At 35.1% G+C, this 25,137-nt stretch overlaps 1 long non-coding RNA gene across 2 annotated transcripts in view; it reads left to right on the plus strand.

The window, feature by feature from the left end:
• LOC148956688 (uncharacterized) overlaps positions 1-25,137 on the plus strand; it is a 99,608-nt gene that overhangs the window by 21,293 nt on the left and 53,178 nt on the right. Inside the window, exon 3 of one of the 2 annotated variants that reach the window (XR_016141542.1) lies at positions 24,087-24,326. The exons of the other annotated variant lie outside the window; for it this stretch is intronic. This is a non-coding gene — a long non-coding RNA (uncharacterized LOC148956688). Of the gene's footprint in view, positions 1-24,086; positions 24,327-25,137 lie in introns of those variants that run through there. 2 annotated transcript variants of the gene reach the window in all.

Below are 25,137 nucleotides of genomic sequence, written 5' to 3' on the forward strand. Positions count from 1 at the left end.
ATAGAAGAAGAAGAAGAATGGTAGTATATATTTTTCAAGTTGGGAGCTGTGGGTTCTGGGCTCTGGGCGCTAAAGTATTAATGAATTTGGGTTCTTTGGGCGCTGGGCTTTAAAGTATCGTTGGTTTAAATTGCTGGAGAATCTCTTTCATAACACCTAGAAAGTGGATTGTTTCACCATAGGATGTGTGAAAATCTACATATCTAGAATATGACTGGCCTGGCACAAATAGGCTAGGCTAGTTACTATAGTTAGCCAGTAAAATTCTACTTTAGCTACTTTTGACTATCTCAGAAAGTAGTTAGGTTAGGAAAATGAAACTTTCAGTGATGGGTCTACAGGCTAAAGTATGTCCTGGGAAGGTATTTTGAAGTACCTACCTCCACTACTTCTCCCACTAGAAGGCCCTGACATTTGATGACCTGTAAAAATCTGTGTTGTAGAAGTGAAACTTTGCAAAATAGATCTTCTGCTTAAATGAAGTATAACAAAATTGTTTTCAGCTCAACAACTTTGCTCAATCCCAATTTATAAGATTTCAAAGACATGCAAATACATTTCCTAAATTCAGGAAATAAAACATTGATATGGCTTAAAATTCTGCTCAAATAACTGAAATTGCATTTTCAGAGCAAAAGCCAGAGAAAAAGAAATTGATAACTGAAAATTAAGGTAAAATGTTGTTTTGGTAAAATTTCAATGGGTATAGACCTGTCATGTAGGCAAATTTCAGGACCCTCTAGAGGGAGAAGGAGTGGAGGTAGGTACTCCAAAATACCTTCCCAGGACATTCTTTGGCCTGTAGACCCATACCTGAAAGTTTCTTTTTCCTAACCTAAACCCAATCCTAGATAGCCAAAAGTAGCTAAAGTAGAATTCTACTGTCTACCTTTTTATAGCTGTCATGTGAGCTAGAAAATATCCATCATAGTGCAAGATTTCAGGCAGGGGTAGGTAGCTAGGTAAAAAAATAAAAGTACACACTTGTAATGATAGAAAGTACACACACAAATGGATAGGCCTAGCCATTTAACTATAAATGAAAAAAGGAACTGGTGTTGCAAATAGCCTAGGCTAGCCTAACCTAAAAGTGTCAATATTTTCGAACTTACTATAGGCTATTATGCTGATTATGAATTTAGTAATCATTTCTATTGGAAATGAATTTCAGCCCCCCCCACTATATATGTCAGTTCAGGGTATATATTTATACAACCTAACCTAACCCTAAATTGGCTTATATAGGGGGGGGGGCTGAAATTCATTTCCAATAGAAATGATTATTATAATCATAAACAGCAAAAAAAAGGCATCAAATGGTGTTTTCACTTTATTTCTAACTCAATAATATGATTTGGTAGAAATTTACCTAGGTAGCTAGGTAAAGAAATAAAAAGTACACACTTGTAATGATAAAAAATACACACACAAATGGCCATTTGTAACAAATACACACAATGGCTACTTGTAACAAATAAGCCCTTTAACAAGAAATGAAAAAAGGAACAGGTTTTGCATATAACCTAGCCTAACTTAAAAGTGTGAATATTTTTGAACTTACCATATTGGCACTTAAAAAAAGAAATTTCAGGGGGGGGCCGGCCCCTCCACCCCCCCCGGGATACACTATTGGTCAATTTAACTACGAGTGGGTAAGAGAGCTCCCCCCCCCCTGCCTTAGCTATGCCCCTTGTTAGTCTAGAACAGCATATCCTAATCACAGACATAGTCAACCTTCGACAGATTTAACTTCAGACAAGTGTTAAGAAACACATAATTATATTTGAAGACGTTAGGCTATAGGCCCATATTACTGTAGGGTTACTTTTATATAAACTCAAACATTGAAAAACCCGAAGTTTTTCAATGTTTGAGCTTAGATAAATATTTTAATGTTTTGAATGTTTCAAAACAATGTTTAAATGTTGTTGTTTTTTTTTTTGTGGGGGGGGGGGTACTGCCCTCCACCCAATTTATTTGGAATTTGGTAAAATTTTGGCCAAAGATAAAAAATTTGGCAGAAATCCTACAAAATTAACAACAATGTACCAAAATTCTTCCTTAATTGCATTCATCCTTGTATCCTCCATCAATGTCAAACAGTTTTGTGCCAACCTCTTTCCTTACTGTTCAAGTTATCATTGAATCTTTCCAGATTACCTCTGAATTGGAAGCCAGCCCATATCATTCTAATATTAAAGAAAGGTTGAAAGGAGCTTGCTGAAAATTACCAAACTATTAGCATGGCATCAGTAGTTGTTAAGGTTCTTGTAAGAATAATCAGTTCTGCAGTTATTCGACATCTTGAAGCAAATAATATCTTGTACAGCTATCACCATGGCTTTTGTTCTGAAAGATCTCCTTGAATCATATGACCATATCACTAAGTTACTTGATTCAGGGGTGCCTGCTTACAAGATTGTGAATGACTTTTCTGAAGCTTTTGACAAAGTTTGTTGCAAGTGACTTGAAATCAAATCATGTTCTGTCAAGCTTGAAGAGAAGTCTCTGCTCTGGGTCCTTGATTTTCTTTATATGCAATCTCAATGTGTTCAGTTATTTGATGACTCTGGTAGCTATATTCTTTCTTCATCTAAGCATGTTTTGAGTGGAGTTTCTTGGGGAAGGGTTTTGGGTCCTACACTTTTAATATCTTCATCAATGGTGCTCCTTCTGCTATTGTCAGAAAACTAATGCTCTTTGCTGGCAACCTGAAGCTCATTAGACCAGTCTTGCTTGTGAAGATCATGCCCATCTACAAAATAATATTGGACTGTTTAATTGGCTGAGGCTTGGGTTCTTAAATTTAGAGTTGTCAAGTGCCATGTCATTCATTTTGACAAAATGAATCCTTGTTGCTCTTATTTTGCCTCAGGTCACCCATTTTTGTCAGTAAATATTGAACAAGATGTTGAAATCACTATTGATATTGGATTAAAATTCAGCACTCATGCTAAGAAGTCTGTTAATGGTGCTAGTTCAGCCAGGGGGGTGAGTAACTATACTCTTTCCACTTGTTCCCCTAAAGTCATCAGTCTTCTGTATAAAGGACTTGTGTATCCTAAGCTTGAAGTTGGAACACCTCTAGCCTCCCCTTATTTAAATAGTGTAAAATTGCAATAAATAATTTTCTTATGGGAATAAATATTATCTAATAGTTTGTGTTTAAGTCTAGTATTGAGTACCACAAACCTGACAAAATATAAAACTAATTTTAGAATTTCAGGTATTTTTCTAGTTCAAATTAAAACATTGAAATTATTGCTCAGATACCATAAATATTTTTGTAGTTCATAACTTTAGCAATTCTGAAGTGAAAGCTTAAAACAAAAATTGTTTTTTTTTAAATTTTAACATAATATCACTCATTATGTCATTATGGCTATTAGTACACAATTGGTGTTAGATATTACATCATGTAACTTGTTACTTCATATATGGTTATGATTGCTAAAAAAATCAAATATCTTTGAAAAGACATCAAAGAGGCAGATTTTTTTGTAAAAAGTGACTCTATTTTTATTTATTTTTTGTTCTTTGATTGAAAAAGGCACTAGAACTTTTAATATCTGTTCAAATAAGCCCTCTTGCAAAAATCTAGGGCCTCTGGGTCAATACAATTACCCCTGAGAAAAAGGCAAACAAACAAATAAACATATATCCATGATCTTTCTTCTGGCAAAAATACAAAATTCAACATTTTTGCAGATAGGAGCTTGAAACCTCTACAGTAAGATTCTCAGATACACAGAATCAGATGGTGTGATTTTCGTTGAGATTCTGTGACTTTTAGGGGGTGTTTTTTTCCTTTCTTCAAGGTAAATTTTCTCAGGCTTGTAACTTTTGATGGATATGAGTAAACTTGATAAAACTTATATATTTAAAGTCAGCATAAAAATCTAATTCTTTTGAGGTATCTATTAATATTAAAATTCTGTTTTTTAGAATTTTCATTACTATTGAGATGGATCACTCATGCTATATTGTCTGTTACCACAAACTGGTTGACCCTTATTAATATTCCTTTTATATAAGTGATTTTTTTTAAAGTGATTCTATTTTTATTTTGTTTTTTGATTAAAAAAGTTACCAGAACTTTAAATTTTTGTTCAAATAAGCCCTCTTGCAAAATTCTAGGACCTCTGGGTAAATATGATAACCCCTGGGGGAAAAAAGACAAATAAACACATCTGTGATCTTTTTTGGGTCAAAAAAATACAAAATTCCAAATTTTTTCAGATAGGATCTTGAAACCTCCACAATAAGGTTCTCTGATATGGTGATTCTGATGGTATGATTTTCATTAAGATTTTATGACTTTTAAGGGATGCTTTACCCTTGTTTTGAAAATAAGGCAAATTTTCTCTGGCTTGTAACTTTTGATGGATATGAGTAAACTTGATGAAACTTAAATATTTAAAATCAGCATATAAATCCAATTTGTTTTATTTATCTATTGATATTAAAATTAGTTTTTTTTTAGTTTTGGTAACTATTGAAATGAGTTGCTCTGAATATACAGTTTGCTACCACAAACTGTTTGAAAAAAAGACATAAAAGTGTTGGAAGATATGCCATGATATGCCATTGAATGAGATATCCACCATGTGGGAGCTTTTCTACTCTGCAAGACTAGCAAAGCTGAAACTCCCAACAACTTGTATACATGAGAGATAGAGGTAATGCCATTTTAGCTTATAAGTTAATGAGGGCTCTACCAATTATCCAAAGTCTCCTATGTACCAAGGAAGTGCCAACAGATTGGAAAAAAGAATTTGTCACCCCTTTGTTCAAAAAGGGAAATAAAGCGAGTGCAGAAAACTACCTTCCCATAAGTATAACTTCTGCTGTTGCTAAAATCCTGGAAAGAGTGGTAAATGACTTGTCATGGAACATCTCAAACTTAATGGGGTAAAATCACCCAGCCAACATCGTTTTGAACCAGGAAAGTCTGTAGAAACGAATTTGCTCCAGACTTGTTATATTATGACAGACCTGATTGATCAGGGCTTGCCTGTGGATGTCTTATTGCTTGACCTTGCAAAAGCATTTGACAAATTTCCACATCCACACTTGAATAAAAAACTTATCTTGTGTGGAATTAATGCAGACCTTGTGGGCTGGATCTCTGCTTTTCTTAAAGATAGAACACAGAGAGCAAGGCTTTTTACTAATGAAGGAGAATCAATCCTCTTTGAGAGATATGGTGTCACCAGTGGTGTCCTGCAGGGTAGTGTCTTAGGACCTACCCTATTCAATATCTATTTTAATGATATCTTTCAATGAACTACAAATCATCTAACTCTATGCAGACAACTCAAAACTTTTTTTGCAGTCAATCATGAGTCACTACAAGCAGATCTTGACCATATTCACAAATGGGCAACAATATGGCACATGAGCTTCAATATTGACAAATGTAGTGTTATTCATTTTGGCAAGTCCAACCCAGGGTTCAAATATACTATGTTCAATCCAGCTGTGAATAAAATCCAAGAGCTGCAAAGTGTGAATGAAGAAAAGGATCTTGAAATCATTGTTGAAAAACAGTATAAATTCCATTCTAACTGTAAAAAGACTGTGTCTCATGCAAATTCTGTCTTGGTACTCTGAAAGAAAACTATATCCAGTAGGTCTCCCTATGTTTTTGTGAGGTTGTACAAGGCCCTTGTCAGACCAGTACTTGATTTTGGAAAATGCATAGCATCACCAGGGTACAGGGGTGATGTTCAGCTAGCTTCTGGAAGGAGTGCAAAGGAGAGTCACAAAGGCAGTATCTAAGATGAGAGATAAGCCTTATGATGAATGTTTAAAGGAGCTTAAATTCTCAACACTGGTTCACCAACAACAAAGAGCTGATATGCTGATGTCACATAAACTTACTTCACAAGACCCCTCCCCCCAATTCATTTGCCAATTTCCCAAAATATTGGCAATGACAGGAAAGGATATTCAATTAAGTTGTTTAAACCATCTGTCAAAACTTGATGCTGACAACAGTTTTTCTCCTGAATGTAGTAAACCACTGGAATAGTCTGTCAAATAAAACTGTCTCAGCACACAATAATGAAGTGTTCAAGAAGTCATTGGATTCTGGATGGAATGGAGTTCCCTGGAAGTACCAGTTGGATGTATTTGATGTTTAGTCATCCACATCATCAAGCATGGAACATGTAACAAGATCATGATGTATCTTAGTTTGCTTCAAAGTGCAAATTAAGGTAATACACTTCCAGCATTGTTTCCCACTATTGGTCCTTATTCAAGAACTAGAGGTCATCACTTGAAACTTGTTAAGCAACCTGTCTTATCCAGAGTCTGTGCTCAATTCTTTTCCTCAAGAAGTGTCAACAGATGGAATAAACTCTCTGAAGAAACTGAATCTGTGGACATCTTCAAACAAAGACTGGATGTTGAGTGGTCCTGCAGGGAGTGCAAACTCCACTGGGAAGCTATGGATCAGCATATTGCACCTGGTCACTAAAGAATGCTGAATACAACTCAAATTGTCAACTCTGGAGCTCTATAAGGAGAAATCCTTAGATTGCTCCAAGCTGCAATTTAAGGTAGTATAGTTATTACCTTGGCTAAGTATTGCTGCTCTTTCCCAAATATTTCCGTTCTGGTATTTTATTTAAACATTACTTTTGAATGAATGAATGAACTGTAGTGAATCGAGGCGTGCGTCCTGAACATCAGATCATTTGCCCCTCTTGTTTCTGGGTTGGGTTGACAATGTATCCCAATCTTTGAATATTTCTTCTTTTTTTCAGGATAAATTCATATCCTACTTCTTGGGACAATTCACTTGCGGCTGAACAGAATGTAAATTCACAAGTCGCAAAAATTACGTTACTATTATAGTAAACGGCATAATTGTAAACACTGCTTATAAATATTCGAAATATGGATGAATATGTAAACATGTAGATTTGCTAATTAGGTAAGAAAATGTGGTATAATCGTAGTAGGGTATACCCAAGTCAATAAGTCAGCATAAATTGATTGCTATATATAGTGTTGTAGGTTTAGATCCATTAACAGTTTGAAAGCATGTATGAAAAAATCTCTTTTTTATTTCAATATAGCAAGCATCTTCTTCTTCTTCTTCTATTTAACAGCAGGCGGGCTTTTCAGTAACACTATTTAGCCCTTTTCCTTTTGCTTCACTCTGTGGGCTACAGAGCTACTGGCTTGATTGCCTCATATTTATTAGATATATTCAGATATCTTTCAGCAGATCTTTCGACTCTAGGAGTTCAAATATAAGATGATAGATGTCGATTTCTATACTCTGTGTGCAGGTATAGTTGGCTAGGCTCTTGGCTGATAGTGGGATTTTGTGGTGTTTGAGGTATTTTAACAGTTTAGAAAGCAAGGTATGTTGTGCAGACGTCAGCATATTACATTCAAATAGGCAATGGTCAATTGTTTCATTATTCATATTACAATGCCTGCAAAGAGGGGACAGTGGAATTGAACCACTTGAATTAGAAAGCTTATATGAGAATGCAAGGAAATTTAGTCCATTTGTTCCAGAACGAATTCTATGATAAATTTTAGAAAGATACTTATTGGGAAAGGGGGAAAGGATAGGATTAATCTTATTAAAATTAATATCTGATAGCCTCCATCGGTAAATATCTCTAATTGGGATTGGTCTCCCACTTGGCTGGTCAATATTTATAGCATTTTTTGCTATTTCATCAACCTGATGATTACCACTTATGCCAGAGTGGCTAGGAATGTACTGAAAGTAAGTTTTTATGCCACTTGAAGCAAGATTATCAATAATACTGAGACAATGATAAGTGTCAATGTCCAACTTGTATTGAGGAGCTGGGGCCAGCAACTCAAGGCTTGATAAAGAGTCAGAATAGATGATAATATTATTTGAATTTTCAATCAAAGATTGTTTTTGCTTAAGGTGTTCTAATGCCATGATTATGGCATTTAACTCAGCAGACATTATAGATAAATTATTAAAAAATCTCTCGCCCATTGCAATTTTCAGGTGAGGAAGGAAAACACCACTTGCAACCTTCTCATTCATTTTTGATCCATCAACAAATATTTGGAAGTGATTTTTATAGGTAATTGTATTAAGTTCTGCAAATCTTTTCTGAACAAAAGCAATGGGGGTTAAATCTTTATTCCATTTTGAAAATTCAGTATTTATTATGGGAAATGACCAAGTCCATGGAGGGGATTGGGGGAAAGTAGGTGCAATAGACTTTGCTGGTACAGGGAACTTCTTTTGAATATTGGCATACTCATCTGCAATACCTCTATACATGGCTGGATTTCTTAACCAATTATGTAATGTGTGTGAGCTATTTGATTCAATTTTTGTAAGATGTTTTATCAAGAGAAAGCTACGTCTCTCCCTTATTGTTGTTAATCCACTCTCCATAAGCAGAAACTTGGTGCTTGTGGGTTTCCTAAGACCAAATATGAGACGTATTATATCATTTTGTGTTGTTTCAATTTTTTGCATCTGGGTCTTTGCACATGCACCATAGACAATGAGCCCATAGTCAATATGGGGTCTTATATGTGATTTATAAAACTGGAGTAAGGTTTTCTCCTTACAACCCCAGGGTGTGGAAAGAAGTCTTTTTAGTATATTTGCTTTTCTATAACATTTTTTTATTGTGTTTGAAATGTGGAGGTTGAAATTAAGTTTTTGGTCAAGCATGAGACCTAGGTAATTAATATTATTATCTTCTGGAATAGTTGTTTTATTTAGAGTTAGTTTTGCATTAACATGGTTTCGCTTCCTGTGAAATTGGATTATTTTTGACTTGGTGGGTGCAATGGGTAAATCTGAATGTTGAGAGAATTTTTCAAACTGGAAACTTGCCGCTAACTTTGTCAACTCAGAGGCTGAAAACATGTTGACGAGGCAAAGGCTATTCAGTCCAACTCAGGACCAAGAAGCCAGGGGCTGCCAAAGTGATATGTCCTCTATCTGCAAGCAATTAATTTGAAGCCCCAACTTGTTGCCATATTTCCAGAAATGGCCTGCTTTTTTCATGTCTTTCCTCACAACATTCTGTCATTACTTGATCTGATCTCCTAGACTTGAATTATTTGGATTTGAGTGTCCTAGTTGAAAAGGTGATGTTGGGGGAATAAGGTGATTGATCAAGTGGATAACTTCATAACCTAGCTACAGGACCGGATTTAAAGCTTTGATGCTTCCAGGGCCAAATAGGAAGGGTCAATTTTCCTTTAGAAAATAATCTTTATAATTACAATTTTTATTTTATAAAAAAATAACATCACTTACAATAATATTTGAGAATGAAATATTTGTATGTTAGGGGTATTAAGTAAATTAAATAAATCAACAAGGTATGGGAACTAAGTTTAATCAATTGGTAGATAGCAAGACATAATACATGTACACATTATCTGGTAAGTAGTACTATTTATCTTCAAAGCCAATTGATAAAGCATAATGAAAAAAGCCAGGAGCCTTCCTCCTTGCCTTTTTCATGCAAAGGTGTCAATGATGTCATTGTATTGTATCTTTCAATAGTGAGCAGAGATGATTATGTCAATCTGTTATGGCTGACTCTTAAGTATTTATCTTAAGTTTTATTATTGAGTATTATGATCTTAAGTAGTTCTTCACCCAACAGAGGGCAGAGAAGGATCTTTCTTCTGTGCATTTTGTGGTTGACACGCAAAGAACCTTTCTTAAGGCAATGTCAATGTTTGGATAGATCTCAACTGCATAAAAATTATGTAGAACCTTGCTAACATTAGTCAGTCATGCTTTTTTTCCCTTCATCTGTATTTTGTACCTGGAAGCATTTCAAATGTAAGCATTCATGTACAATTGTAGGGACAAGACTGTTGTGATAAAAGTTCAATAGCTCACTTTCATGATTTCTGAGGCATGGATTGGCATGGTAGCTGAGTGCACCTGGCACTTCGAAAATAACTCCCATCAGTCCAGTTTTTGTTCAGAAAAAAAAGTTGTTTGATGATAATCTATTTTGTACCCCTTGGCCTGCATCTTGGTAAATCCTGGCCTTCCTGGGCAGTATTATTGCTAAAGATAAGGGAAGCAGTGACTGCGTTAAAAGTAGAATAGCCAAGGACTAGGGTATTTTTCATACTTGAAAAGGTTTGGAAGAATAGGAACCCAAGTCTACAAACCAAGGTTAGAATATTGGGACCAACCATGATGGAAGAGGTCAAGTAGGGATCTGAAATTGGGCATTTCAAAAGAAAGATGAGTTGTTTTTTTCATAGACTTTTTACCTTAATTTGCACTTTGGAGCAAATTTAGGGCCCATACTGGATCTGTTGTATTCTGTGTTGAGGATGGTGAAATGTCACTGTGTTAAGGCCCAGTGAAATACTGTAATACTGTAATATTTATTTTAAATTGTAAAAAGGGGTTGAAGGCCCTTGAAAATGGTTTCAAATAAAAACAAGAAATATACCATTGAAATTACCATTGCCACAAACCCATCATTGGCAGTCTCAAAGGTTGGAAAAAAAGAAAAATCACAATTCACATGGGAGCATTTATATTTATTGTTTTTTCTCTGCTTTTTTTTCTCAGGGTGATATATCAGGGGACATGTAGCCCCTTTTAGGGGTTTATCAGGGACATGTAGCCAGGGTTTCCCCATAATTGTGTGCAACTGTTGTTTTTTAAAGTTGCACTGCCATTAGCAATGTTAAACAAAATGCTAACATTCACCATGATTTATTATCTTTTTACCTCTATGACATATATGATGTTTGATTTGTAAGTATTTGTCCAAAGTTTCAGTAAATGAAAGTAGTTCTGAGATATCCCGTTGTTAAAAACTATTTAAAAGCTGTAGGCTATATAAAATCGCTCCATCCCCAAAATCTTTACCACTTCCCAAATGTCAGACACCATTTTTCAACTGTCCAAGCAAAATTTGTTAACTGCAAATTTTTTGTGAATATGAAGCCATTTATTAAAAAACTGACCAGTGTTGCAAATTTTATATTTTTAAAAATTAAGCGGGAATTTATGACAGCAACTTTTGTAAACCAAAACAAAAAACACCACAAGCAAATTCTTTTTTTTTTTTTTTTTTTTTTTTGTAAATATCTTCAGGGATGGGCTAGCCTGGTTGGCTATGCTTATACTTTTTTTCTAAACCTGTATTTTTTTATTTGCTGTAATTAATACATTTCTAAGAATTTTCAGGTGAGCAGAAAATGGCTAGGTTACATTAACCCTGTTTTATGGATAATCAATTTGCTAAGCCTGTATTTTGACAAAAAAAATTATATTGTTTAGAAAACCCAAGGGCTCTGATGTTACTACTCAGCCCGTTTTTTTTTTTTTTTTAAATACCAAAGTTCATTCTACCTTCATCAGTGGTTTAACAACTTGTCAAACTTTGCAAGTATATATATCATATACTGTAAGATCATAGTGTGTTGAGTAAGAAAAATGAGCAAAACTATATAAGATGAGAAGAGAAAGACCTTGACAAATTGATTAGCCAAAATACAAGGCTTTTATTAGTGAACCATTGAACAGCTGAAGAAAGAACGGTAGATTTTCCTGATATGAACACTTCAGACAGTGCTCTTCTATCACACTTCAGTCATAATGTGGCAATAAAACGGGTAGAAAAGTTTTGTGTAGAAACAAATTTACTCTTAATTCTATCAAGCTGTTTGAAATAGTGGTATCCAAGTCTATTGTTTAAATTTTACATATAGTTTTATAGGTGCCTAATAGTCTTTTTATCAGGTTTATTGTGCAAAAAAGGAGCAAAAACTGATTGAAAAAAAGAAGTTCTCCTGGTGAAAGTAAAGATCGAAGTTGAAACCCAAAACAAACAAAGGATTTCTTTGTTTGCTATGCAACATATGTTGCCAATGTTATCAAAAGTAAAACATGGGTAAAGCCTAAAACCCTAAAACTGCCTTTTTTGGCATATTGAGATAAAAAAGCGAATGATCCTAACCCTAATGCAAAGCTATACAATCAATGAAGCTATAAAGTCATAGCAATGGCTTTAAAAAAATATAGTTGTACTTAATTCCTGTAATGAACACCCATTTATATAAAAGAGGAAAATCTCTCTAGAATTGGTTCAAAACATCTCTGTAAGAAAATTAACGTATTTTTTTTATTTTTATTTTTAGTGAAATTATTATGGTGATTTGTTGTACAGCCATGAGCTATAAATAAGTAATTCAATAAATCCTCTGAATATAACATGAAGAAAAGAAGAAGAAAAAATTATATATGAAAAATCAAATAGGTGAGAAAAACGAGGGTAGTGTCAGCTAGTGGAAACACATGAAACGAAAATAAGCAGATAATTTGACAAGGACCTCCAACAAGTTGTCTACTTGACTTACTTGACTTAAGTCCCATCCGTCCTTGAAGGTCGTCTTGGGGCCTCTTTCTTCGTAACGGCGTGGATATGCCTTTTGTATGCTTCACTGTCTACTGCTAGGCAAAGAAGGTCCGAGAGGTGGTGAGGTGCAAAGTTTTCCTTCCACCTTTTTTGGGCACGACCACGAGGACGAGAACCGTGAATTTGGCCTTCTAAGGTGATTTTTGGGAGACAGGACCGACTCATCCGTTGTACGTGACCGAGCCATCAAAGTTGCTGGAGCTGGATCTTCATGAGAATTGTTTGTTGTACTTTAAGGCGCTCGAGAAGTTCGACATTTGAGATTCTATCAAGGTAAGTGATCCCGCCGATGCGGTGGAGGCACTTAGTTTCAAATGCTGCAAGTCGACGGTTGTCATTTACCTTTAGTGTCCATGTTTCACATGAGTAGATTGCAATGGGGATGATCAGGGTATCAAAAAGTCGTGTCTTAAGCCACAGAGACAAATCCTTGCTTCGCCATATGGGCATAAGGGCCTTGAAACTGGAACTCGCGAGGGCGAGACGTCTTTTAATGTCTTTTGATAGACTTGTCGCTGGTGATCAGACTACCGAGGCAAGGGAACTCGTCAACCCACTGGATACTCTCTCCATTAATTTTCAGGTCTGGCTTAACTGTATCCTGCGGCTTTCGTGAGCAGCACATAGCCTTTGTTTTTGATACATTTATGATCATTCCAAAAGAACTAGTGGCTTTGAAGGCGTCGTTAGCAATGGCTTGTAGATCCTCGGGTGTTTCAGCCATTTCATCGATATCGTCGGCGTAGGCTAGCTTATCTATCTGAACACCCCCTATATGTGCGCCACATATACAGAGCAAATACAGAATCTAACGTTTTGAAGTAAACTTCACCAGAAGAGAAAAGTAATTTTCATTGTTTATTTTTATTATTTACAGAAATAACAAAATAATCAAATTATATTTGTCCTAGTCATGCATAATTTTTTCAGTCATGCTTCATTGTGTCCAGCATGTTGGACTCTTCAGGCTGTCTGGGAAGATCTGGGATCCTGGAGTCATGATCTTGGCACTGAAGAAATTTTACTGATTCAATCGCATGCCATCATACTCCTTGCCATAATTTTCTTTCTCGTATTTTGCATATTGATTTTTCAGAGCCTTCTACTGGAACCACCGTACGGTACTATGCAGGTATATTTTAATTGAATATTTAATATATAGAGTTGGTTAGGTTAAGATTAGGTTTAGTACATAGAGTACAAACTATCAAACTCATAACAAACTTAAACTCATATTCAAACTCATAACAAAGCTATAGAAAGGTGTCAAATCAATGACGAAGTAGAACCAGATCAAATACCACTTGGATTGATGTGTACAAATAAGTTTATTGTAAAGGGGAGGGGTGAATTTGAAAAGGGCAAAAACAGACAAATTAAATTCAAACTGTCCAAGGCTTTTAAATCCCCGCTGATCTGAATGTCCGCCCAGTGCCTAAAAAAATGCGCTATTTTGCATGACAAAAATTATGCATTTTATCAGCAAATTCTGCTAACAAATTCATTGGCTTTTGTCGAACTAAATTTATGAATATTTTAAGGTGAAAATGTATCTCATTTACACATAAGTTGGGAGTGGCGTATAGATTAAACGCGTCACATACTAGATCATGCTGGCAAACAAAAACCATGTAAATATATTTACCGATAATGAGTAAATTCAGTTGCCACAGAAAAAATGACCAACAAAAATTGTCAAAAGTCTGTTTTTTTTACTTACAATTTGGAAAAAAAAAATTTCGGGGGGAGGAGTTACAGGAAAAACATAAAAAACGCAGAACCAATTTGTTTATATAAATGTTTGTTACGTTTTTACGAGTCAGACAAATATTTTTGGGGAGGGAGTTTAAAACCCCTGCACCCCCTACCTGGATACCGCCATGGATATGATACAAAAATGCAATAAAAAGTACAATTTATTTATGGTGAGATTTGCAGTGTCATTGATTTCTTGAGGGTATGCTGCTAGTGTTGACAAATAAACAATTATTAATCGCAACGGTGGATTACAAATATTACAGACAAGACTCCCTTGAGAGAATATTATGTAATAAGAAAAGGAGTGGTCAATAATCTAATGTTTATCCTTCGAAAAGGTAGTTAGCTGACGCCTTGTGGCAGCTGCTATGCTCAGGTTCTGCAGATAAGGGTACCTGCTGTTGTAGTTGACTGGAACCAACCGCAGCAGTACCAAAACCAGTGGCGCTCAGGATTACAAAGAGATATTCATTGTTTTTTTTTTTTTTTTTTTTTTTTTTTTTTTTTTTTTTTTTTGATGCTTTCTGTTCTAAAAAGTCTTTTTGGAAAAAGGAACACTTTAGCTTTTATTTGTTAGAAGCAACCCTTTGTAGGCTCCAATTTTTTTCTTTCATTCCTGCAGCAGTAGAAGGAGCAGCAGTCGTTCCTGCAGCAGTGCAGCAGTTTCGTTCCTTGCGGGGAAGGGAGTTTTCCTTTGAGGGGGAGCCGAAGGGGGTCTTATGACATTATTTAAAAAATATCAAATATTAGATAATAAAAAAAATCAGTTTTTTTCAATTGAAAGTAAGAAGCAACGTTAAAACTTAAAACGAACCGAAATTTCTGCGTATATGAAGGGGGTGCCCCCTCCTCTGTACCTTGCTCTTGTCAAGTAAATTTCTTCTGAACCTTAAAAAAGCTTATTATTTTAATAGCTAATAGATAGTCAAACTTTAGCGTAAGGAGCTAGGTATGGAGGAATGAGCATCCTCCTCATATAAGCAAAAATTTCTGTTCATCCTAAGTTTTAATGTTGCTCCTTACAGTCAGTTGAAAAAAACTTTTTTTTATTTTATATCTTAAGGGTTGTTCTTACAGAATCTGAATTTCGCAGAGGCATGCAACTTTGTTGATTCTACAGATGTCAAGAAATGTTTTTTTACAAGTCTAGCCAGAAATTTTGTCAGACAACAGGCACAAGGAAAGGAACAAATCTGGACGAATTTGAATACCCTGTGTATGCATTGTAAAAGCTTATGAAATTAATAAGGATATTTTAGCCCAGATTTTCTTGAATTCCTGCCTGACGTATATGCAGGGAAAGGGGGAGGGGTAAAAATGAAAAGGGAAAGTGTATTATATTGAGAAGGTTGGGAATGGGGGGGAAAAATTGCCAAAGACTTGATATGTTTGGAGCTGTCTTTGTACTTGATTTCATTTTTTTTTAAAGTTTAGTTCACTTCTCGTTTTTTGTATTATTACTCTTGTTGATATTAACCCTTTAAACATTATGTGAACATTAGTAGATTATTTGCTGTATTTGCTAAGTTTTATTTATATACCTGTCTTTCCCATAGATATTTCTTTACTTGCCTTTATAACAGAGTTTTGTTTTTGTAGTTTTGATCTTAATCCAAGTTTTGTTCCTGTATGATGCTATTGATCAATTTTGATCCCATGATCAGATCAATTATGTAACCAACAATTGGGCGTGAAACGAAACAAAGGATGAAATCCCTCTTTGAAGATTTGATGGGTCACTCTTGAGTATGAGTATGATAGCATATATGTCCAACTTGAACAGACAAAGTTTAAGACGGGCTCGAATGACCCTTCTCTTCCTGAAAAATTTAAAAGTTTTTGGCCTAAAAATATTTTGTTTTTCTAATTTCAACCCCCCCCCCTCGCGCTATCTCTAAAAAAAGATATAATATCCCCCCTCCTCTTTTAGGGTTGTCATTTATAATGAACGTTAAAAAAAGTGAAATCAATTCCTAAATCCCTGTTCATTTTGTCATCTGTATAAATTTATACATTAATGATGTTAATGCTAAGAAATTATTTTATATGTATATATATATATATATATATATATATATATATATATATATATATATATATATATATATATATATATATATATATATATATATATATATATATATATATATATATATATATATATATATATTGTCATGATATTTGACTCTTTTCTTATGCTGGTCAATGATGGAAAGGTAGATTATTTTGTCTTAGGTAGATCATTTTGTCTTACTGGGAAATCTGACTCTACTTGGAGTTTGGGGAATTGCCTTTGAATGATTTAAGTCTTACCTGTCTAATAGATCACAGTTTGTGTGTTACCCGAAATTGGATAAATGTGGGAATATAGTGAAAGAGGAAAAATAGTGACTGGTTTTTTAATCTTTTTTTTTTCGAAAAATAGAACTAGAGAATCTTTAACTAGAGTTATGAACAAAATTGTAAGTAAAAGTGATTCCGGTGACCCGAAAAAGGATAAATGTGGGAAAATAGTGACAAAGGAAAAATAGTGACTTGTTTTCTAATATTTTTTTTCTTCGACAAATAGAACTGGAGAATCCTTAACTAGAGTAATGAACAAAAATGTAAATAAAAGTGATTCCGGTGACCCTAAAAAGGATAAATGTGGGAAAATAGTGAAAAAGGAAAAAACACGACTGGTTCTAATCTTTTTTTCGAAAAATAGAACTGGAGAATCCTTTACTAGAGTAATGAACAAAAATGTAAATAAAAGTGATTCCGGTGACCCGAAAAAGGATAAATGTGGGAAAATAGCGAAAAAGGAAAAATAGTGACTGTTTTTTTTAATCCTTTCTTTTCGAAAAATAGAACTGGAGAATCCTTTACTAGAGTAATGAACAAAAATGTAAATAAAAGTGATTCCAGTGACCCGAAAAAGGATAAATGTCGGAAAATAGAGAAAAAGGAAAAATATTGACTGGTTTTCTAATTTTTTTTTTCCGAAAATAGAAATGGAGAATACTTCAATTGAGTAATGAACAAAAAATTAAATAAAATTTATTCCTGTGACCCGAAAAAGGATAAATGTGGGGAAATAGTGAATAAGGAAAATAGTGACTGGTTTTCTAATCTGTTTTTTTTTTTTTTTGAAAAATAGAACTCGAGAATTTTTAAATAGAGTAATGAACAAAAATGTAAATAAAAGTGATTCCGGTGACCCGAAAAAGGATAAGTGTGGGATCTTTTTTTCGTAAAATAGATATTTTTCGTTCTATTTTAAAACTCGAAATGAAGTTTAATTGCCCCTCAGCCACAAGAGGGAAGCTTTCACCCCTTGCCATATATACTGAACTCTTCAATTCTCTTTCTAATGAAGGGAGGCCAGAGGTTAAGTCGTAATCATATGGTTGGGTTAAAGGCCTGCCACCTGTCCCTATAAGAGACCCAACAACTATAACCTCAATTTGACGCTCTATGCGCCATCAATGGCTATGGGCTATCTTTATCCTTTTTTTAGTGTGCATCTACAGGCTTGAACGTGCAACCTTGCCACATTGCTGTCTCTGAAACTGGGAAGCTACACATTTTTTTTGATAATTTGAAGTCGAGTGGCTTACATAAAGAATTTTACCGAATAACGTTTTCTCCAAATAAAACACAAAAGGTTTTCTAATCTGATTTTTTTTCTCTCAAAATGGGTTATCTAATTCATTTCAGAACCTTAAAGCAGCGTTCATACGCGTATCTAGCTAGAGTCTCTGGTCAGAAATCAAGGTCTAGACAACTACCGTTCACAAGTTATATTTGGCGCTTGGCTAGGCAAGTTCCAGCCAAGCATCCAGATGTAGACTCTAGATCTCACTCTAGGATTTTCGACTACAGCCAATCAGAATGTGTCAAGTTCCACTATTTTCACCATCTATGTTTACATTTTTTAAACTGAAATTGAATTTTTGTTTCTTATTAATTGTTTTTTTCATTTTAGACAAATATGCAACACTAGACATAATAGCACATTAAGGCATTTGTTTGGCTTGTCGCATCCATTATCTTGTGACATTTAAAACATGGATTACAATTTTGAAACTTTTTTTCAAGGTGTAAAGGAGATGGATAGTCCCCTGCAAATTAAATGCCTGTTCAATTACGATGACTAAAGTAGGGCTGTATATAAGAAGGACAATTTTACCAGAAGTATGTATTCCTGAGAGTATTTGGTTAGGTGCTAAACTTCACCTAACCTTATGTCTTATGTCGAATTTGTTATGTTTTTAAAATATATTAATATTAAAGTATTAAATGTTCTTTCATTTTATGACTTTTTTGTATGTCGAGGGTAACCTAACCCCCCCCCCATATGGGAAAATATATATTTAATTTAAATATATAGGGGGGGGGGCTAAAATTTATTGCCGATAGAAATGGTTTTTATGTTCGTAATCAGCATAAAAAAAGGCAACGAATGGTATATTCACTTTATTTGAAATTCAATAATATGATTTGGTAAAAATTTACCGATACAGGTGTATCAGTAATTTTTTTGGAACAGCTTAGCGTATGAAGATGAAACTTCTGGGGCATCTACCTGCTACTACTGCTATTAATACTGCTACTACTACTACTAATTCAACACTTATTACTTCTACTGCTCCTACTACGACCTCTGCTACTATTAAACTAGCACTATTAAGGCTTCATATCTCAAGTTGAAAATTTGACAGAATGAGGTATTTGAGGTGGAACTTGAACTAAATCAAAAGACACTATGTGCATGCAGATTTTCAAAATGGCATATCTCAAAAAGGGATTTGTGTATTAAGTTAGAACTTTCAGAGAGTGCATAAAGGAAAAGTCAATTCACCAAAAGGAAATATGTGCACGCTCAGGCCTGGATTCACCACTAGGTCCCTAGGCCTGGACCTAGAAGCGCATAATACTAGCGGGAGCAATAAATTATCAGTGATTAATTTTTTCCTGACAAAAACTGGACTGATGTGATTTATCGTCGCCAGGTGTACTCTGCCACCACGCTGCCTATTCACAGAAAAGTGACTTTAAAACAACAGAGGAATTCCTTGATCACTTATAAACTGTCAGATGTCTCCCAAGAATGGTAGCTGAGAATTCGGTATTACCCCTCTCTTACATCACTTTTCGCTCATCAGTTGTGTTCTGTTAACATACAGTTACATGGTTACATGGTTACACACAGTTACAGTTACATGGGGGTTCAGTTGCACGGAGGCTTAGTTAAATGAGGTTGATTTGCACGGAGGTTGAGTTGCACGAGGTTTCAGTTAAATGGGGGTTCAGTTACACTAGGGTTTAGTTGCACGAGGGTTCAGTTAAAGGGGGTTTAGTTGCTTGAGCGTTCAGAAGCACGAGGGATCAGTTGCACAGGGGTTCAATTGCCCGGGGGTTGAGTTACACGGGGAGTTCAGTTGCACGGGGATTCGGCTGCACGGGGGTCCAGTTGGGGGTTCAGTTACACGGGGGTTCAGTCACAATGGAACCCAAAATTTTGATTGGATGTGTTTGGGGGAAGAAAGGGCGTGGGAGGGGGCTAGTTGCCCTCCAATCACTTTCGACTATTAAAAAGGGCACTAGCCACTCCAATTTCCAATCGAATGAGCCCTTTTTGAAATTTGTATGACAACGCCTTCTATAATAACCTTATATGCCCCAGGGTATATCTTAAAACCCTTTCCCTCTGGGGTGAGGGGGAGTGTCCTCCTCAAAAACATATTTTCTATCTGGAAATCAACTACGCTGAACAAAACGGCTATCACAAATTTTTTTTGGATGTATTTGGGGGAATGTAGGGCGTGGGGGGGGGGGCTAGTTGCCCTCAAATCAATTTTGATTATTAAAAAGAGCACTAGAACTCTCAATTTCCAATCGAACGAGCCCCTTTTGAAGTTTCTACGACGACCCCTACCATATGAAGAGCCCGGCTCTAAAGGAAAAATAATAAATAGTACATTGACCCAACACAGTTCTTATATACACTCAGGGCATAACTTAAAACCATTGCCCAGAGGGTTGTGGGGGAGTGTCCTCCTCAAAAATATACTTTCTATCTAGAAATCAACTACGCTGAATAAAATGGCTATCTAAAAATTTTGATTGGATGTGTTTGGGGGAATGATGGGCGTGGGGGGGGGGCTAGTTGCCCTCCAATCACTTTCGACTATTTAAAAGGGCACTAGCCACTCCAATCTCCAATCGAATAAGCCCTTTTCAAAGTTTCTACGACAACTCCTTCGATTCGAAGTGCCCGGGTATGGAGGAAAAAAACACATTGTGCGACATCGTTCTTTTATTAGGCAGCGATAGCGTGCTGCCTATGATATTTCATCCACTTAAGTTCTACTTCTTCATGGCAGGGCCGCATTTATAAATTCCCATTCTGTTCCTTTAATCAGACTCTTGGGAAAGTCTACTCTTTAAAAGAGCCTTAGAAGAGCCTTTAAAAGTCGTAAAAAAAGGAATCGATTAACCGATAATGAAGTGCTAGCCAGGAATCTCTCGGCAATGTACCTTCTTATCCAGGTGAAACCGACGACGACTTGAATAGGGAGACAGTAAGACTTAAAAGAAAGCATGAAAAGTGCTTTCGTTTGAGTAACACCCGATAGCAGTGGAAGAAAGTAAACGAATAAACAGTTGGCAGACTTTAGAATTTAGCCAAAGCAGAAAAATGACTTGAAGGATATTGAGAATTGCAATCCTGACCCAGAAGGCTATAACTTGTACTCGGAATGTCTAAAATTCCTTAAAAAAGGAGGAACAAAGAGTACATCATGGAGGAATCTCTACGATAGTATAAGAGTAAGAAGAAGTTACTCTCAACCTACTAAAGGCTCTAAGAAAAGGACTCACAGGCCCACCTAAGGAGTGTCTTGAAGGAAGATGGGACTCTCACAAGGAGTCCAGAGGAGACCCTGAACCGCAAGCTTGATATATATATATATATATATATATATATATATATAATATATATAATATATATATATATATATATATAATAAATAAATATATATATATATAATATATATATATATATATATATATATATCATAATTTGCCCAGTAGTTATTAGCCTTAAATAAGCTTAATATATAAGCCCCTATATGACAAATAGGATGTTACCTTAAGCTTAGCTAGGTGAAAAAAAGCTATGGATGATTTTTAACGACATGCTAAAACGACTTACCCAATGGCTAATTCGATGAAATGGTACTTTTTTCAGTCATTTCCAGAGTGCAGAAGGCGGGACACCTAGAATAACGCCATTGAAACCAACACGTTTGCAGTAGTAGTAGTCAACAACCCTGTGAAAAGCTAACCGTTGCCCAAACTAACCAAAATTTCTAAAACACGTTTTCAAAGAAACTATCTGCAATGTTGATGGAATCGTGCTCCGAAAAAGATTTGAAAAGACAAATACCCATTACTTTGGGATTACTAACATAAGTTTTACTTTAGTCTATATTTCCTAGATATAGCTAAAAGCAAGAGGTGTTTTTATGCCTAAACCTGGGGAGGAAGATTGTTCAAATTCCAGATCATATAGGTTAGTCTCCGTAACATCTTTCCCAATTCAAAGTGAGAGGAAGGTTAATTCATTGGCACTTCATGAGTAATTCTGAAGCCAAGAACCTAAAAACCAAATAGTCTTAGGACCCGAACTCAACCCTAAAGAGGTTTTTTTAGGAAGAAGCAATAAAAATTGAATTCAGGCTAATGATTGCTGACCAATGGACTGAGAGAAAGCAGTTACAGGGATGAAACAAAAAGTCATATTGACGTATGTAGATCACTACAGCTTCCGTAGAGTGAGGTAAAGATGCCCAAGGATAATATTGTCCCACCGGTACAACCAGTAAGTTAATTTAATTTCAGAAATGAGATAAATTCAAGAAATGAAATAGAGCAGGGAACCTCACTGCCCTACGAAAACACAGCAATAATCCGTTACGCAGATGGACCATGAACCCATGGAAAAGTTGGGACATCAGGATTGATAGTGCCCTGGTCTGAGTTAAGATATTACGAGTTATTCCTTAGAGGATATTACAGTGTTCTAGGCTAAAATGTTTGGAATTGTTCAACTTAATAGGTCTGAATGATTGGTGTGGGGGGGGGAGGGCTAGTTGCCTTCCAATCACTTTCGGCTATGAAAAATGGCACTAGCCACTCCAATTTCCAATCGAATGAGGCCTTTTTGAAGTTTCTACGACACCTCCTTCAATACTAAGTGCCCGGGTATGGAGGGAAAAAAATACATTGTGGCAACATCGTTCTTTACTTAGGCAGCATTATTAGGCTGCCCGTGGTTGCCACTCTTAATTTGCTTCCCTTTCATTAGATTGAATTTCATTATGCTTTACACATAGAGGAAGCATTACAGTCTAAAAGATTAAAGACTTTTGACTAAAAGATTACAGTCTAGTTATCAGTCGATAGCTTAAAATAAGTTTTATGTATCTATCGAATGAGGTTCCCATTTTTTTTTTTTTTTTGAAAGATCGTTAAAAAAAAGGAAAACTTGCCTTTTTGAAAGTAAGTCAATACCATTTTCTAAAGTAAAATCTTCCAGGTTTCAATGAAGAATTGCTGGTTTCACAGGAAAGATAAGGAATAAGGAACTAAGGATAGTGAAAACAAAATGTAATTGTTGTATGGGTTAAGTGGATATCTCAGAAAATGAGGAAAAAATCGGGAGTTGTGATTTTTAATGAAAAGGCCACTACATGCTGCTAGTTTAGTTTCAGTGATACCGGGTCTCAAATTAAAAAAAGAAAACAAAACAAACAAAATTGGGTGAAAAAAAAAAATCCGTCCTGATATAATATTGCCGACTTAATGGGTTCTGCCTTTTTTGTGCATTCTTACTTCAAATTGGCTATGGTTAAGCTTACTTTTTTTTATAGTTTTCAAAAGATGGATAAAGACTTGAAAAGGCAAGGGAAAGCCAAAAAACTTTTTTTCTTTGTGAATTAAGGTAGTTCTTGTGCTACAATAACGAAAATTTTAGAAATTGTCGCTCTCTTTTTTGTTCTCCCTTTTCGAAAGTTTCTGTAATTGGTAACCTCCATTTCTTTATGTTGTAATATGTAATGTTGGAATAGAGTCAGAAAAATTCTAAGAGTTCTTCCGCTTGAATCTTCATTTGTCTTCCTTTTTAGGGTTCAGTAAGTTTTTTGTTTCTTTCTTTAACAATTTTTAAATCAGAGATTTTACTGTATTCACCTTTTTTTTAATTAATTTTAAATCTATCCATTCAGGATCTAATTTGGAACAACCATATAACATAAGCTACGAGGAACAAAAAATTAATTCCCGATTTTCCTAACCTTTTAAGGTATATCTATTTATGGTTTAGCAAGTTTACCCTTGCCCATTCAAAACAATCAAATATCATTCTCATTATTCTTGGTGCTTTGTAAATTTTGCTGTTTTCACCTTTTCATCCAATTTTTACTTTTTTTCCTTAGAACCAAAATTAATTGAAAAGATTCTGGAATGTTTTGTCTAGTAAGCTGCTCAAGTAAGACTGGTACTTTAACTCAATTTACATCTTGTCCAAAAAATATTTGTTGTTGGCATCGTGAACCTCAGATGCTTTATGCCTCTGACATAAAGCATAGCATAAATATAACATGTTACGTTCAGAAAATGTAGAAGTAGGAAGAACATTGGTTTGAACTTACTTTTCAATCCTAAACTTTTCTTCCATTTGTTTTCCCTTCTTATTATTTCTATTCATACATCCATGTTTATTGTTGCCTGGCTTTCTTTTTTTGTAAATTCAAAATAACTTTCATAATCCTTGTAAATATTGCTGTTAAAAGATCTTTATCAAATGATTTTATAAAGCTATAATTGTTGCTTATACATTTACAGGTGACAGAGGAGATGTAGGGTGTTCAGCACTGAGCCTTATATGAGTAAACATTGAAATTAAACTAATCCTGATCCCTTATAGACAGAGATGTAACATGAGTCTAACATGAGACTGATCAAGATTGCACGATTGATGTTCATAATCATTATTTTATTTAAATATCTATTATATTTTTAGATAAGTGTTAAAAAAAGTACTTTGTTTTTTTTACTAAATTCTTACGGAAATCTTGGAGAGTTTTGCTCTTGAATACATTCAGTGACCTTAGTCGAGTAAAAGTATGGAGAAAAGTGGGTCGACCCTGACAAAATTGTAACAAAAGGTTTTTTTTACATCTAAATGTTCAAAAAAATCGCTGAACAACATATCGCAACTCCACTAAACTCTCCCGCCGGGAAAACCTTCTGGGGCTGCTTAAATGAGTGGCAGGGGGTGAAAAATTAGGCATTTACATTTTTAACAATTAGGAAGCTTTTTTTACGCTAAAATGTTCAAAAAAATTTGCTGAATAACATATCCAAAATCCACTAGAATTTTCCAACGGGAAAACCCTCTGGGGCTGCTTAAAGGGGGTGGAAGGGGACGAAAAAATAGGTTTTTTAATTTTTGACATTCGGCAAGCTTTGTTTACTCTAAAATGTTCAGAAAAATCGCAGAACAACATATCCAAAATCCGCTAAAATTTCCTACCGAGAAAACCTTCTGGGGCTGCTTAAAGGGGGTGAAAGGGGTGGAAAATCCTTTTTTCGATTTTTGTTATTTCGGCACGTTCGGAGACTCGATTCTGGTATAAATCAACTCGCTGAAACCGAAAATGATGCTACTTCTATTGTAACACGTCTGTAACTTATATTAAACTATAAATAAGATTTTAATAACTCCATCGCAAAAATAAAGGGAATAGCTTTTCTTCCGAAGTGTTAGAAAGATCAGACAGCAACTTCAGACAATACTTCAATACTTCAGACAGCAACACAGGAAAATCTCGAACGGCAATTTAAAGGAGTAGAGAAGTACCCCACTCTTTGTTGCTTCGCTAAACCTGGTTAT

The sequence above is a fragment of the Artemia sp. Qi Xiang Cuo genome, chromosome 1 (assembly GCF_049724085.1).
Source record: "Artemia sp. Qi Xiang Cuo chromosome 1, ASM4972408v1, whole genome shotgun sequence".
In the NCBI taxonomy this organism is placed as follows: domain Eukaryota; kingdom Metazoa; phylum Arthropoda; class Branchiopoda; order Anostraca; family Artemiidae; genus Artemia; species Artemia sp. Qi Xiang Cuo.